Genomic DNA, 16,959 nt, shown 5'->3' with positions numbered 1-16,959 from the left:
GGTGATCACCCTATAGATCGATGCTAGCATGGTCATGTTCCGGCAAAAATATATTGGTGACCCCCAAGAAAGGGATAGACCGGTCGTGGATAGCCTGCAGGACAAGCTTCAGATTACCTTTGGCCCAATCTCCAAAATCCTTTATCTGGCAGAGGAAAGCTACGACCTAAAATACCGCTCTTCTCCACCCCCACCCCCCACCTAATCGGTTTTGGGATCTGCGCAACATGCTGTAGCATTTCTAGGCAACTCAAATTGCACCCCATCAACTGCAAAACTTCATTCTCTCCTCTTAAAAGTGGACCCCAAACTTATGGACCTCGCTTCCTCTGAGTAAGTCACTGTGGTACAAGGCTGGCTATTAGGGGAGCCTTTTATCAAGGAGGTAACCAAATTAATCACCATGTTCACTACCCAGGACCAGGCGCAAGCTTCAATTTAGGTCCTCCACCTGAAGATTTTTCTCGAGGCTGACCCTGGCAGGGGGCGCTCGGCCGGCCGCTTCTACACTCAAGCCCCTCCCAGAGGTTTCAGGAAGCCACCCGAGCAGCCCAAACAGGGAGAGTTATTTCAGTCCCACAGAGACAACCACAGTCGCTGCTGCAAGGGCACCTCCAGAGGAATCTTCCAATCCCAACCAGGTGAGACTTTTCCTCTTTCTCCCAATCACAGGTGATGGGCAGATTGGCTCTTTCTGATAGATACATCTGCCGTGTGGATTCCTCACCTTGTGAATATCCCCTTGCGTCAGCAACATCCGGAAATTCTTTTCGTAGCTTCGCGCCGACGTGGAGGTTGGTGAGGAATGAAAAAAAAAAAACAAGACTAAAGGTTGGCAGAACTCCTCCAAGGGGCAATCACCTTCTCCTCCTTTGGTGGAATATTTGGATGGGGGGGGGGGGGGTAGCGCCCGATCATCAAATTGAACGGCTGATTGCTTTACCGTGATTTTAAAATGGAGGGTATCCAGCTGCTGTGCGATCTCCTGCACACGGCTGGATGGTGCGCCTCGACTTGAAGGATGCCTACCTGGCTCTTCCTATTCCCCCTCCCCCCCTCCCCCCCCCCCCCCCCCCCCCCCCCCCCCCCCTCCGGATGATTAGGATCCCATGGGGTGTTCGTTGATCCTCCTCATGAATTTGTTGTTATCTTTGGCGTCTAAAGGATTGGACGACTGGACGAGAAACTCTTATTGATCAGCAATTTCTGTGGGTCATATCTCTGTCCGTGGGGGGGCACACCCTTTCATATGTAAACTGATAGGGATCAGTCTATCTCTTCCCCCGCAACCTAAATACTCCAAACTGTGGGACGTTAACAAGATCCTCTTTTTTAAGTTGTGGCAATCAAACTAGTATGTCTCAGAAAGGCATTGTCAGCGGAGTTGGCCATGCTTCTCTGCCTACTAGTGATGGAAGAGTGTATCCGATGTATGGGCGCTGGACATTTCTGGGTGAACCTTTACTCCCCAAGGGGTCACCTTTCACGTTTCCAGGCGCATGAATTCTGACTCCAAAGTGGTGTCATATCTAGCCTTTAATAGGCACCCCAAACTATGTGTGGTTCGCTGTCTGAAGGCGTATGAGAGCATGACTGAGGAGTTCCGTCCCCACAGGGAGTGGCCACTGCTGATCTCGCTCAGGTCTCGCTGGATCAAAAGGGTCATGCAGGAGGCGGGCATTGATGTTTCTCACTTTGGAGCACACTCTGTCGGGCACAATGGCCTCTAAGGCGCTCTCCTTGGGAGGGGCTTGCCTGGAGGACATTATTAATGCTGCTGACTGGTCCTCGGACACCATGTTCAAGAGATTCTATTTCAAACCTGTAGTGGACATTGCCTTGGTGGTGAACAAGCATAATCCTCGCCTCAGGTCCTGATATACAATGAAAAATTTGCTAGTAGACAATAAGGAAAGTTTAAATTCTATAAAAGACACAGAGGCGAGGATTATTCCCACCTGGTGTTCCTGAGGCTCACCCTCATTGCCGTTTTTTCCCCCAACCCAGGCTCAAGGTAAGGGGGCTCATGGTGTGGCTGGTCTGGTTATTTGGACAGCATAAGTATATCCTTTGACTCTTTTTGTTGGGGGACTTAACTGAAGGCCATTAGTCATGTTTTTCCTCAGAGTTGAGGCGAGAGGGTGGTGTTGCATACTGCTGTTTTCTTTCAACATGCTTAAACATGAGTTCAGATTCATTGGGTTTTCTTAATAATTTTGTCTAGGTTCATAAGCATCTAAAAGAGAATAACCGAGGCTGACAACATGAGAAGGGTCGCAGTAAAGAAAGAGGAAGCTACCCAGAAGCCTACTGTCTTTGTGGTCCCGCCATGCTGTTTGATTGGTTCCCCTTCTTTGACCTTTTCCCTGTGAACTATGGAAAAGTTGTGGGGTTTTTTATTGTCGACTACTACTGGGGAGTAAAATAAATAAAGTAGAGAGCATAAGCTTCACCTCGGTGTCTTTAATAGAATTTAAACTTTCCTTCATGTCTACCAGGAAATTTTTCATTATGCCATCAGAACATAACATAACTAATAGTACTGCTTTATGGTCATTCTTCTCAACGGTATGGCCCTAACCTTGTGAACTACTAGCTGGAAATCTAGACTCAACTTGTTGAAGTAAATTCCCATTGGTATCCGGAATGGTAAATCTCTTAACGTAATATAATTGTCCAATATTGGTTATAAGTATAGGATTTCTCTCTCCAAAGCCAATCCGCTTAATATGTTGTGCTCTTTTAAAGCTACATGCACCTTAGTCTCAGTTTTTCTTCTCAAACACTCCACAGAATAAAATAAAATAGGCAAGCATATCTCTATCATGATCACCAAAAGCCTTTGGGTTGATATATGCCCTGTGGATCACTTTGCTTTTTAGCCAATTACTGCAGAAAGTAGTGTCTGCAATAATTTTTTGTTATTGTTGTAAACTTTTTATTGCATTTGCTTATAATGCAAAACATTGATTGCATTGATATGCTTGAAATTTGTCAACTATGTAGTTTCAGTTTATCAATCCAGTATCTGTTTGACTCATTATTATGATCCACTGATAGATATTTATCTGTCTCACTCATATATATATATATATATATATGCTGCAGACCATACACTAGTGCATAGATAGCCATCTGGTGGTGGGCCCGGATGATTACACTTTGTTGTTGTCTTGGAAGAGTCTTTGTTTGGTGGGTGACTCCTCCTGTAGAGCGTAGTGCGCATGGGCATCGACTCCATCTTTAGATTGTTTTTTTTCCGCCATTGGGCTCGGATGTGTATATCATTCGGTCCTGTTACCAATCTCCTTTCGACTTCCAGTCCTACATCATACCATCGGTATTGTCTTTGATCGTGATTCCAGTTACCTGCGTCGAAGAAAGGCTTACGCTTCTCGATTCCAGCGTTCGTCTGGGCCGTCTGGCCCAACTGCGCCATTGGGCCTTTGGCTCATGGAAAGAACACCCTTCAAGAAGTGTCCTCAGTGTGGACACTAATTTCCCCACACTGACCTACATGAGGTTTGCATTCTCTGCTTGTCCCCAGAGCACGAGAGTCGAGATTGCCAGACCTGCGATTCGTTCCAGTCGTAGAAAACCATCCGAGACCGTCGAGCTCGAAGAGTCATGGCGCAGTCCTCTTCATCGACACCAAACCTCATCGTAGACTAGGCTCCAATCGATCTAGAGTCCGAAGAACAACAGCAGGACGACATAGTTTCCGAAGCAGAGGATTCAGCTTCTGGAGCCGAAGAACAATCGGAAGACTACTATCTTCTTCCAGCTGGTCAACAGGTCGTGAGTATAAGCGTTGACCCTGTTCACCCTCCCCATACCGGGACAGGCTTCGGCTCCACCTCCACCTCTGGGTCCAGGTGCTCACCGACCAAAACCTTCAGATGCCCCGCCTACTGGCTCGGCAGCGAAGAACACAAAAAAGCCTCCAGTCGATTCGGGCTCGATTCAGTATGTCTGTCCCGACAAGCAAAAGGTCTTAAAACCAAAACTAACTCGGGCACCTAAGCAGCCCTCCGTACTGAAACCGGTTGAGCCGAAAACCAGCTCCGCACCGAAGGCAGTTCCCAAGCCCATCAAACCGAAGACCCCTCCGGTTCCGAAAAAAGTTGACCCAAAGCCCATCTCTGCACCGGAACACCCAAAAGGGCTTCAGGACCCATCGTACCGGATCCGAAAAGCTCTGATCCGAAAAAGAAACACGACACTAAGTCTTCAGATCCGAAACCAAAATCTGCTCCAAAGACTGCAATAGACACTGTAAAACATTCCAAACATATTCAGTCCCAAACAAGACAAGTCGGTGCCGAAAAAGGATCGTTACACAGAACTTTTCCGCCCAGACCCAAAACAAAAGACTCTTCAAATTAATCCAAAGACTGGACATATAATTTCAGTGCCTGAAAAGGGGAAAATGGACTCTCCCAAGCCACCTCCAGTTCCTCTCAAAAATGCTTAAACTTCACCCATAAGAATTCCTTCACCATTGCCAGAGATACCAATTGACATTTCCCCTGCACACTCACCATCCACCACGCATAGTCCTATACCCGAGGATGATGATGAGATTTATTCACTGGGGGTAGAAAGTGAGCAGCACATAGATGACCCAGACAATATCCCTGGGCCATCAAATGATCCCTGGGAAGAATATAACGCGCCAGATGCACCAGATCTGCCACAAGATGATGCATACCCTTCTAGACCATCTCCACCAGATGACACTATTGGGTTTACACAGCTTATTCATAGAGCAGCCACTTTTCATGGGGTGGATTTACATACAGAGCCAGTGGAAGAAGACTTCCTTATGGATCCATTGCGGTCATCACACAAAACGACAACCACATTACCAATACTTAATGGAGTGGTAAGACATGCATCAGAGGTATTCCAAGACCCAGTCAGAGCCAAGGTAATCCACCCCAGACTAGAAAAAAAGTATAAAGGGGCTCCAACTGACCCAGCATACATCAAGGGGCAGCTGCCATTAGACTCATTAGTAGTCTCAAATGCGAGGAAAAGAGCTAACTCGCAGGGGATGCTCCAACCCGTGGTAAGGAGTCAAAGCTTTTAGATGTCTAAGGGAAACACACAAGCAGCCAATGTCTGGAGAATTGCTAACACTCAAGCTTTGTTAGCAAGATATGATCACGCTCATTATGATGAGCTAGATACACTCATGCAACATTTGCCAGAACAATATAAAGCCAGGGCTTCTGACTTAATACATGAAGGCATGGTCATTACCAATACCTCAATCCGCTGTGCGTTAGATGCTGCCGACACAGCCTCTAGAGCAATAAATACAGGAATACTGTTACGTAGACATGCCTGGTTACGCATCTCTGGCTTCAAGCCAGAAGTACAGGCCAGTATCCTAAATCAGCGACCAGCAACATCTTTTTGGTCCTACAGTTGATAATGCACTAGAGGAAATGAAAAAAGATACGGACACGGCAAAATCCATGGGAGCCTTACAAACTCATATATATTCACAATCACACTCCCTTCAGTCAGACTCCAGTTCTCAGTATGCTTTCCATTGCCCCAAAAAGTGTTCACATACTGTCTCTTCTGCCAACATGCAACAGTCCTTGTCTGAAGCTTAATCCTCCCAACGCAGAACCGTTGGGACTCCTCACAATCAAATAGCCTGCTTGGCTTCTATGAGACCGATGTTGCAGAACTTCAATTTATACTTGGGCAGAGTCTAGTTTTCCATACCTCCAGGATTACTGTGGAGGATGACTTGGTCTTCTAACACCACAAGAGTGGCCTCCACTCCTGTTGCCACAGTGACTATATCCTTGGAAAGTCTCATAATGTGTGTAGTAGTGTCCTCGTCTACCTGCAACGTTTTATGCATTTATATTTGTCAGTTTGTTTTGTTGTACCAGCCAGAATCCCACCCTGATGGCTAACTCCTGTGGGTATCTGCATGCTTCCTCTCAGTTTCCCTCCTCCAGTATCCCCAGATTCCTCTCCCACTTATCTTTCAAGGCTTCCATGGGATCCTTGTTATATTTATTATGAGTGTACTGTATATCTGGGATGCTGTATGTTTGAGCAAGGAAGTTGAAAAGGCTGTATTCCAATAGCGTCTCCTTGGCCACACACCCGAAGTTTGTTGTGAAGTCACATGTGCATGTTTCATTTGTATGTAGCAAACTCTTTGGCTGTTCTTGAGGTCTTATTGACAGAGTTCTTTGAATGGAAGATCCTTTGTTTATCTCGTATATTTCCCAACTTAGTTATCCCTAGTGTGTCCCATTATTTTTTCCCCTGCAAGGTTTCTAGTTCTTGTCACCCCTCCCCACACACTGCCTCCGCAAAGGTCCAGTTGTCACTACCTGGAGTTGGAACGCCCAATAGTACAGTTGTACATTTGGGAGTGAAGGTCATGTATATTCGGAGGTATGTAAACTTCGCCTGTTTCCACATCAATTTAAACTGATCCTGACGTAGCTCCCAAACTCAGCCAACGTCTCAAGGAGTCTGGATCAAATGCTATGGATCTGCCAAGTATAGCAGCATGTCTGCATATAGAGATCATACCAGTCTGGCTCACAAGGCAGATCCTGAATCTGCATGTCCTTTCTGAGAATGCCTGTATATTGCTTAAGGGCAAGTAGCAACCGTAAGTGTAACCACTTGGAAAATGATATACCCTATACAGTACAAGTGGCCTTTTTTTTAATAAACTTGAATGTCTGTCTGATATTCACATATTCTATTTGCTTCACCTAAACTTTCCTGATGCATGCTTTAAAAAAAATAGGTCAGTTCTGAATATTCAGTATTGGAATTGTACTTTAAAAAAAGAAAATGTACTAATTTTTTTCCCCCCCATTTTTCTACTTCATTCAATCAGGTAACACTGACACTGTTTAGTTCCTACTCTAAAAACAGTTGAAGACTCTGGCTAAGACACCATCCATAAGAAATCGGAACAACACTTCAAGACTCTGGCTAAGACACCATCCATAAGAAATCGGAACAACACTTCAGGATATCAACCTCGTTTCTGGGTGCATTTTACTTTTTTCCACAGGCCTCTGAATTTCTGCTTGAGTTTTAATTTTTAACTCACTTATTCCATTATGGCATATATAGATTCTCCAGGGGTTGAGACTCTGGATAATGTTGTATCCCATTATTATGGTACAATGGTTTAACTTCTTAACAGATTTTGATGTTGGGGATTATGACGTTATTTGCAATCCATTGACATTGAAAGTCAACAAAACTCTTTTTATTTGCCACTATTAAAGGCACCATGAAAGCTGAAGCACTTTGTGGTACCTAACCGGTTGCTTCTATGTACGCTTTTTCGTTTTGTCTCCAATTAGCATTTTGCTTATACCTTAAAAATATTCTAACTGCAATCTTAACGATAATTTCTATACAAGCCTGTTTAAACTTCACTGTAAGAATGTATTTTAGCCAGTGCGACAAGACTTTCTTTTACCTTTTTAAAAGGACAATGACAATACTTTATTTGAGTGATTAATAAAAATCAATACAAAAAGAGAGCAATCCGTATAAAAACATATCTAAAATTAAATAAAATAATGTATATTTAGGTAGCATGTGCAACATGGGACCTTCCACCTGTTTGGAGGTCAAGTTATGCATCGATCAAAGTGTTCATTAGGGCTTGTCGCGCATGGTTGATGAAGTTGGCCATGTGTTTCACCGTGTCCAGCAAGTATAGTTGTTGGACTCCCTCTTTTACGGTACGCGTTCCCAGTTGAAGAAGGATGGGCCTTAGATGGATTCTACGGACTAACAACAAGGCAGGACAACATAATAGAATGTGAGGCAATGTTTCACGCCTGTAGTGGCAGAGGCGACACTCCGTAATTGCTGGGCTTAGTTTGACAGTAGGATACAGGTATTTTAAGGGGAGCGCATGCAATCTTGCAGCAAGAATCCTGTGTAGGGCTTGCCTGCCCAACGGCTGTGTGAGATGGGGTTTATGGCCGTTTAAAGTGTGGGGGATACTTTGGGTCTCATGGAAGCCTCTAACTGTCAAAGATTCAATGTCCAGTTTTCGTGAGCACGTTCTTACTTGTTTTTTTATGACTGTTTTGATGGTTGTGTATTTGATTGTATTGGGGTCCCAGTTCTCAATCGCTAAATTCAAGAGCTCTTTGGCTGAGGCTAGGCCGGCTGACCACGGGTTACCTGGCTTTTTAAATATTTTGTTTATTATGAACTTCATCGAGTTCTCTGGTGCCGTGGTGGTTAGGTAGTAGTATTTTGCTAAGCTTGCTAGTTCTTCCAAAGATTGCCGGTTAAGATTGAATTCCAAGCGTATTAAAGTGTTCCTTGTGCAAGATGGTAGGCAAAATACCTTTTTGTAGGCTGCACAGTTGAATTTTTCAAGGTCTTGCCCCAATTTTGCTGGGAAAGCCTGTATGGCGTAATTGAGAGGGTAGTAATTTTGCACTCAGAACTCGTCGGATTGCCGTAGTGGTTGGACTCTCCAAAGTGGCGTTGAGCTTACAAATGGCGTAAGTGACTATTTTGGCTTTCTGCTGGAGCTTTTTTCGGTGGACCTGTGGCCGACCAGTTTCGTTGAGCCAAACCCCAAGGTAATTATATGATTGTGTACTTGATAGTAGTAATGATCCTAGTTTCCATTTTATTAGCTTCTTTTTTGGATAGCGGCCAAAGATGAGTATCTTTGATTTAGTTGGATTTGCAACCAGTTTGTTTTTGGCGTTGTACACTGCTAATGCTGTTAAGCCTTTTTGAAGGCCAACTTTGGTGTGGTCCAGGAGAACCAGGTCATCCGCGTAGTGAATCAATTGGATTCTGACTCCTCCGATCCTGGGAGTCGCCAGGTTTGCCCCCTGCAATGCGTTGCCCAAATCTGCTGTATATAAGTTAAAAAGAAGCGGGGCAAGGACACGGCCCTGCTTTAGTCCGTGGTCAGTGTTGATCTTTTTCGTGGCTGATTCACAGGAAAGTTTGACTCTTACCCATGTTTGGGTGTACAGTGATCTGATTGCTTGAAGAAGTTAAAAGGGGCAATCAAAGTTTTCGTTGTTATTCTGCTGTTGAAAGTGGATCTCAGACGAACGGATCAAAATTTTCTGACCAACTGTTCTTCAAGCGTTTGTCTTGGATTTGTTTCTTGGAGAAGGAGTCGTCCGTGTTGACCTTTATGCTGCCTTACCAGGCTGACTGGGCAATAGCTATAATGTTTGCCACGTTATAATATAAGCTGTTCAGATAACTAGGATCATGAGTGATCATGGTCTTCGTGGACAAGGTAAAGTGTGCAAGTCTTAAGAGGCTGCCTTGTGTTTCTCCAAGGTGCCTTCAGAGGTGGATGAGTGAGATCGTTTAGTAGGGCGGACCAGCACCTAATGCTCTCTCAGCCCTCCAGTCTTTACGCTTCGCCGATGCAGCAGCTGTCTTTCTTCACCACAATTGATGTACAAAAAAAAATCTCAATTTCTACCTTGTGTTTAAGCAAAAATAGGGCTCACCGGCACTCTTATTAACAGCCTTTGTATACTCTACCACTACATTGTTAGACTGTAAACTGCTTATCTGAAACAGACACGTTAATGATAGACTCCTTACCTTAGAATATCCTCAGGTGCCAGACTGGATCCGGAAAGTTTTTCTGCTTAGCAGTACCACTGCGCGCCAGTAGGAGGGGGTCCTGCTGCTCCGCGGCAGTCACTGGCGTGTAGGTGCCAAGATGACGTCACAGAGAGTACTTAGGCGCCACCCATGCGCGCTGACGTCAATTCTTGTTCCGCGCAGATCCGGATTTAGCACGTACCTCGGTCATTTTAGTAACTACTTTTTGTCTCCTTGTGCACGTAGGGATGCCCGGCTTTAAGTCTTGTGGGTCGTGCCGCCGTAATGTCGGTGGCGGACCCCACGATGTCTGCCTCTACTGCCTGGAGACCGACCATGATGCCCATGGCCCAAAGGCCTTGCTAGAGCAGGGCCGGAAGTTGCTGGAGCCCCGGCACTCCTCTCACTGCCGCTCTGGGTCTAGAGGCCGATCGCGTGACCCTAACCGTCGCTTCTCAGGCTCTACGTCTTCAGATTCCGGTAAGCAACGCCATAAAAAGAAGTCGAATAAGTGTGTTCGCTCTCCGACATCCCCCCGTCTCTCCTCGGAGGCAGATGAGGGGGCAGGGGCTCCGCCCCTGCCACACGGCCTACCTGCCATACCCCCGGGTCTGTCTGCGATTCCCGAACAGATGCAAGAGTTTCTTGCTGCTATAGACCGCCTTGTTAGGCCTCGGCTCCCGCCTGCGGTGCCGTGTCTAGATCTTGTTGGCCCGGTGGTACCGCCTCTGGTGCCGGTCCCGGCCTGGGATCCGCATTGAGATACGGCCCCGGCCGGGCCACTCCCGGCACTGCTTGCCCCCTCTCCGGCTCCAGCCCTGCTGCCGCGACTGACTCCTTCTACTCCAGTGCCGAATGAGGACTGGGACGGTTCCGAAGATCCCCTTGCGTGGCAGTGTGACTCCGAGCAGGAATCAGTGGATGAACTTCAAGATGCGTGTGAACTTGATGTGTCTTCTGACCCGTGTTTGTGACTCCCCTCCGCCTACTAAGTAGGAGGGCGCTTCCTACACTATGGTGCTGCATCGGGCTGCGGAGGCTCACCATCTCGACCTCCCTATGGTGACCCTTTTGACCGACCTCCTTACGGAGGTGTTCCAGACGGCGTCTAGGTTGTCGGAACCTCTGCTCCCTTTTTAATGAGGCCCTTTCCGAAGTACTCTTGGGCACTTGGTTGCGGCCGGCCTCGGGGGCACCGGTGGATAAGAACGCATTGCCTGGTGATCCTGCCTTCTTGACCACTCACCCCAGCCCTGGTCATTCAGACCTCGACGTAGCAGAGTGACTTTCCCACGGCGGCGCCAGATAAGGACTCTAAGCCGCTGGACCAGTATGGCAAGAGGTTGTTCTCTGCCAGCTTGGGATTGTGGTCGGCTAACACCGCCTGCTTATTGGGCTGTTACTCACATGCAGTGTGCGATTCGGTAGCTGAGGTCTTGTCTCAATGTTCTGAGGAGGTCCAGGCTGTCCTTTCCCGAGCGGTTGCGGAAGGCAAGGATGCGGCGAAGTTTGCCATCAGGTGTGGTCTGGACACCGTTGATTCGTTGGGCAGGACGATTTTTCATGACTGTGGCATTGCGGCGCCATGCCTGGTTACGGTCTACCCGGTTCTCGCCCGATGTCCAGGGCTCACTCATGGACATGCCCTTTGATTGCTCCCGCCTCTTTGGCGACAAGGCGGACAAAGCCCTGGAACGCTTCAAAGACTCGGGCCACGGTCAAGTCTTTAGGTCTTTCCACAAAGAGTCCTGCCACGTATGGGTTTCGTTCCTTTCGTGGCCAGGATAAGAGCACCCAAGCACGCTCCTCCACTAAGCTTGTGCAGAACCAGCCTCAGCGTGGCGTGGCTTCCACAGTGGAAGCTATGGTAACTAGTGAGCGGGTCAGTCCACCTCCACCCCCGCCGCATCCACCTCTAAGCCTTCCTAATCAGAGCTTCAAAGGATCACCCCATGCCCGAAGATGTGGCAGGGTCCGACACCACCTCCAACACTGGCGCGAAATTACCTCTGACAAGTGGGAGCTGCAGATAATCTGCTACGGTTACCGCTCTCCTTTCTGTCCTCCCGTCAGTACCACCGGCTGTCGGGAGATCATTTGGCTCTTCTCCGTCAGGAAGTCACAGCCCTCCTGGCCAAGGGGGCCATCGAGTGCCTTTCGGTCAGGAAGTACGGAGTGGTTATTATTCCCACTACTTCCTGGTCCCCAAGAAGGGCAAGTGGGGCCTGCGCCCCATCCTTGTCCTCCGGGACCTCAATCGCTTCCTTCGGAAGGAGAAGTTCAAGATGTTGACCCTGGATCAGGTCTTGGCTGCCCTTGACCCTAAAGACTGGATGGTAGCGTTGGACTTGCAGGACACTTATTTTCACATTACCATCCTGCCGGCCCACCGGCGTTGCCTGCGGTTCACGGTAGACCAAGAGCATTTTCAGTTTGCCGTGCTCCCCTTCGGCCTTACCAGTGCCCCTCTGGTGTTCACGAAGGTGATGGCGGTGGTCGCAGCGCATCTGCGCAGGTCGGGGGTGTCAGTCGTCCCCTACCTCGCTGACTGGATATTGAAAGCGGGCTCGCCCCAGGCAGTCGTCGCCCACCTCAAAACTATGGCCGACCTCCTGCATTTGCTGGGGTTCTCCATCAACGTGCCGAAGTGGCACCTGAGTCCCTCTCAGAAGCTCCCTTTTATTGGAGCAGGTCTGGATTCAACGCTGTTTCGGGTTTATCCTCCCGAGCAGCGAGTCCGAGATATTCAGGCTATGATTCTGCTCTTTCAGCCTCTATCCTCGGTTTCAGTCAGGATGACCCTCCGGCTTCTGGGCCTCATGGCCCCCTGCATCCTGCTGGTGACATGCAAGGTGGCATATGCAGGCTCTGCAGTGGGACCTGAAGTTCCTTTGGGCACAGCATCAGGGCAACCTGTCCGATCACGTCCAGATCTCGGAGGGCGCTGCACGACAGTTGCAGTGGTGGCTCACGAATCGCGATTGGATCAATGGCAGATCCCTCTCCCATCCCGAGCCCACAGTGATGATGGATATGTCCCTCCTGGGATGGGGAGGCCACATGGGAGAGGCGGAGATCAGAGGTCTCCGGCGGAGTCCCGGCTCCATATCCATCTTTTGGAGCTGCGAGTGATCCGGCTAGCACTGAAGGCATTCCTTCCCTCTGTCCGGGGAAGTGTAGTGCAGGTGTTCATGGACAACACCACCGCCATGGGGTATTGCAACAAACAGGACGGGGTGGGGTCCTGGACCCTTTGGTTCTGCACCTCCTGGACATGGGTGGAACATCAAGGCATTACCTTGGTGGTTCAACATCTTGCAAGTTCTCAGCCGCTGGTGCTTGATGGATCACAAATGGTGTCTGCACTTGGAGGTGGTACAAGGTCTTTCTGCAGTGGGGAGAGCCTTGGTTAGATCTGTTCGCCACCGAAGAGAACGGGCAATGTCATCAGTTCTGCGCGTTGGAAATTGGAGTCGAGCTGCGGTTTGTTGCACGCCTTTCCGCCTATACCTCTTCTGCCCAGAGTGTTGAAGATCAGGCGCCACCGGGCCCAAGTCATTCTTGTGGCTCCAAACTGGGCTCGGCGAGTATGGTATCCTGAGCTACTCAATATGAGCATTGATTTTCCACGATCCATCTGCCTCTTCTGGAGGATCTTCTGTCGCAGCAGCAGGGAACGGTCCTCCACCCAAACCTGTCCAGCCTCCACCTCCATGCGTGGAGATTGAGCAGCGACAGTTGAGAGCTTTCGATCTTCCTCCCGAAGTCTGTGATGTCATTCTAGCAGCCAGGCGTTCCTCCACCAAAACGGTAAATGCCTGCATGGTGCACAGCAAAGACTGTGGATCCCCTTTGTGCCCCTCTTTCTGAGGTCCTTCTGTTCCTTCTCTCTTTGTCCCAGCAGGGCTCTGCTCTGGGCACTCTCAAAGGTTATCTTTCGGCCATCTCTGCCTTTCTACAGCTTCCAAGTCAGCCATCTCTTTTTAAGTCCCCGGTTGTTAACCGTTTCCTTAAAGGCATTACTCAAACGTTTACACACATGCCCTTAATAATGCCTCAGTGGGACTTGAACCTTGTCTTGACTTTTCTGATGTGTGCTCCCTTCGAGCCCCTTCATAACTGTCCTTTACGTCTTCTCACCTTGAAAACGGCTTTCCTGGTAGTTATCACCTCTGCCAGAAGAGTGAGTGAGCTCCAGGCTCTTTCTTCAAAACCTCCCTTCCTTTATATTCATCCAGACAAGGTGGTTTTAAGGACCCGTCCTTCTTTTCTGCCAAAGGTTGTTACGCCCTTCCACATCGGGCAGACCATCACGTTGCCAACCTTTCCGCATCCTTCAAGGGAAGAGGAGAGGCTCCACCGTCTGGACCCAAACCATGCGCTCGCATTCTATCTGCAGCGTACACAGCAGTTCCGGTGAATGATCTGCTTTTTGTTGGTTATGTGGGTGCCAAAAAAGGTCGGGCTGTGCACAAACGGACCATCTCCCTGTGGGTCGTTCTTTCCATTAACCCCTTTGCTGCGGGGTGTTTTCCTCCCGCTGTGCGGGGTAGGGGGCCGCGTGCGGCGCCGCTGTGCTGGTGACGAGCTTGGCTCGTCATGAGGCACAGCGGAGCTGCCCTCATGACAAGCTGAGCTAGTCACAGCCACACCCGTTTTGGAACGTTCAGCACAGCGGGGACATTATTCCCGCGTGCGAACGTTACAACAGCTGCGACGAGCTAAGCTAGTCATGAGGGCAGCTCAACCGTCCCTCATGACGAGCTGAGCTCGTCACCAGCACACAAGGGGTTAAAGCATGTTACTCCTTGGCCAAGAAGGAGCCTCCTGTGGGACTGCGTGCCAATTCGACCAGGGCAACTGCAGCTACTACTGCCTTGGGACGAGGCGTTCCCTTGCAGGACATCTGTCAGGCAGCTACGTGGGCCTCGCTGCACACGTTTAACAGGCACTGCTGCCTTGACAGTCGGGTCCAGAGAGACTGCTTCTTTGGCCGTTTGTGCTCCGTGACTTTCTAGTGTAATCTTGTTCGCAGACCCACCACCAGGGTTGGTATTGCTGGGGTATCTATTCTAAGGTAAGGAATCTTTCACTAACGTGTCTCTTTCAGATTCACAATTTACTACTTGGGTAACGATATCTGTAAGAGACATTAATTAGTGATAGATTCCTTACTGCCACCCGTCCTCCCAGTTCTGCGGACTGATTACTAGGGTTAAGGTCATCCCCTTTTAGGGCCCTAGTTTTATGCACCAATTGTCTTTATCTTGCATGGCTCTGCGTTTCGGCGCGGAATAGTTGTGTTCAGAACTGACGCCATCGCACATGGGTGGCTCCTAAGTACTCTCCGTGACGTCATCTTGGCGCCTACGATGCCAGTGATGGACGCGGAGCCGCAGGATGCCACCTACTGGCCTCAGAGGTACTGCTAAGCAGAAAAACTTTCCGGGTCCAGTCTGACGCCTGGGGATATTGTAAGGTAAGGAATCTATCACTAACTAATGTCTCTTACAGATATATCGTTACGCAAGTAGTAACTTGTGCTTCACAGCTCAAAATCAAAACCCTTCACTGCTGACACCTTGCATACTTGCAGTATATGTATGGTGTTTGTGCCCTGGGCAGGAGTATGCCCTTCCCTTAAATACTTAACACATTCGGACAGATCAACAAGGACTGGCATCTTCTGTCAGGCTCAGTCTTTTCCATACCTTCATGCTTCTTTCTGCTGTTTTACTCTTTTCTTGTCTGATTTTTAGGCCTCATGGTTAAAGCTCTGATTCTTAGGTTGCAGGTATTTTCCAGCAGCTTACCAGTCTTCCTAATGCAGGTCTTGTCTGGTTGTAAGTATTCAGTGCACCCTTCAGGTCTGTCTACTTCCATTGCGAACTGGTGTCTGAAGCTTGTATTGCTTATTTAGAACAAGGACAATCTTCTGCCACAAGCAACATTGCATTTTATTTTCTATAAGAAGACTAAGTGGACAGGCTCAAAACTGCCTCTCCGTCCTTTATAGCCAGTGGTGAAGCTTATCACTGTTGCCTCACATGTGGTGATCACCACATTTTACCTGTAAGGATGGATATTTTTGACCCCACAAGACTGCAAGCATCAGGTTGAACAATCAGCTTCCCTTGGCATCTGTTTGTTGTGGCCATATCCAGCCTCCTCAATGAAAAGCAAAGATCCTGTACGACCAAGCATTCAATTGCTTCAAAGATATAGTTGAGTCTGACCTATTGCCTGGTTGTAATGGGCACATAAATTGAACTGTGGGGCCCAGCTAGCATGCCTTTCCAGGATTGATGACACTAGATTATTGTACTAAGATGTTAAGCATGCCAAGATAGCCTCTACCCCCTTTGCTGCCTGATCACATAAAAACTGACCACCTCATTGCTAGTTCCTATCTCATTGAGGGTTAAAAGCAAGATGGAAGTGTGGTCAGTCAGAACAAAAACTGAGCTGGAAGTGGGTAATCCAACCCTTCTAAGGGGTGAATTTACCCAATATTGTGTTCTCTTTTTATTGTTCATTTATTTCACGTCGGTTTTGAATGCCAGTCTGAGAGTGACTGAGTATGCCTACAAGTATCTATACCAGTCCTAAAACCAGTGGGTCCTTTGTTCTTCACTTTTGCCTTGCCAACCACCCACCAAACACATCGCCTCAATAAAAATTAATGCTGGAGAGCCATTCCCAGGATCTCAGTATTGGTGGTACTAGTCAGGCAGAGGACTGCCATCCCAGCATATTGCTGTCTTGATACAGGTGCTATATAAGCTGTCCGAAACTCGATCCATCTTGCTGAAGAATTGACAAGTAAATTATCTTGTAACAACTCAGTCTACTGTCTCAAAGCTTATCAGAATAAAGCATAGCTTCCAATGGTGACTAATTTGTTTCTTCTGGGAACGTAGGCCCTCATGAACAAAGATTCTCGTTAAGAAATCCTAAATTGCAACATATAACTTTGTATGTAAAATTGGATTTGGTAACGACAAGCAACTTCTACAGAATGTATTTTTTGATTGATTGAAGCTTTTATTCGATATGCAAGATATCTTGAAAGCGTACACAAAATACAGCATTTACAAAACTAGAAAAAAAAATTTTAAGAAGCAATATTGAATGTACATTTAAGAAAGATAAAAAGACATGTGATGCCAGAATAAGTTAGTTAAAAAAGAATTAAACCGCTATTGACAATCTCTTGCAACGAATCAACCAGAAATGCTTTAAAAATTTGGCTATACCACAAACAATGGGAGGGGAAGTGTCCGTCATTAGGATGCGAAGGGCTACCAGATAACTACGCGTACCCATATTGCAACAAAGGGG

General features: G+C 47.8%; 1 long non-coding RNA gene across 2 annotated transcripts in view; it reads left to right on the top strand.

Moving 5' to 3' along the window:
* Nucleotides 1-16,959, top strand: part of LOC144772800 (uncharacterized) — a 110,497-nt gene that overhangs the window by 74,741 nt on the left and 18,797 nt on the right. For both annotated transcript variants that reach the window (XR_013599852.1, XR_013599853.1), the window contains exon 3: nucleotides 6,890-7,046. This is a non-coding gene — a long non-coding RNA (uncharacterized LOC144772800). The remainder of the gene's footprint in view (nucleotides 1-6,889; nucleotides 7,047-16,959) is intronic.

This window comes from Lissotriton helveticus, chromosome 8, assembly GCF_964261635.1.
Source record: "Lissotriton helveticus chromosome 8, aLisHel1.1, whole genome shotgun sequence".
Lineage (NCBI taxonomy): Eukaryota > Metazoa > Chordata > Amphibia > Caudata > Salamandridae > Lissotriton > Lissotriton helveticus.
The sequence above is the reverse complement of the archived record's forward strand: the minus strand, read 5'-3'. Positions and strand labels throughout refer to the sequence as shown.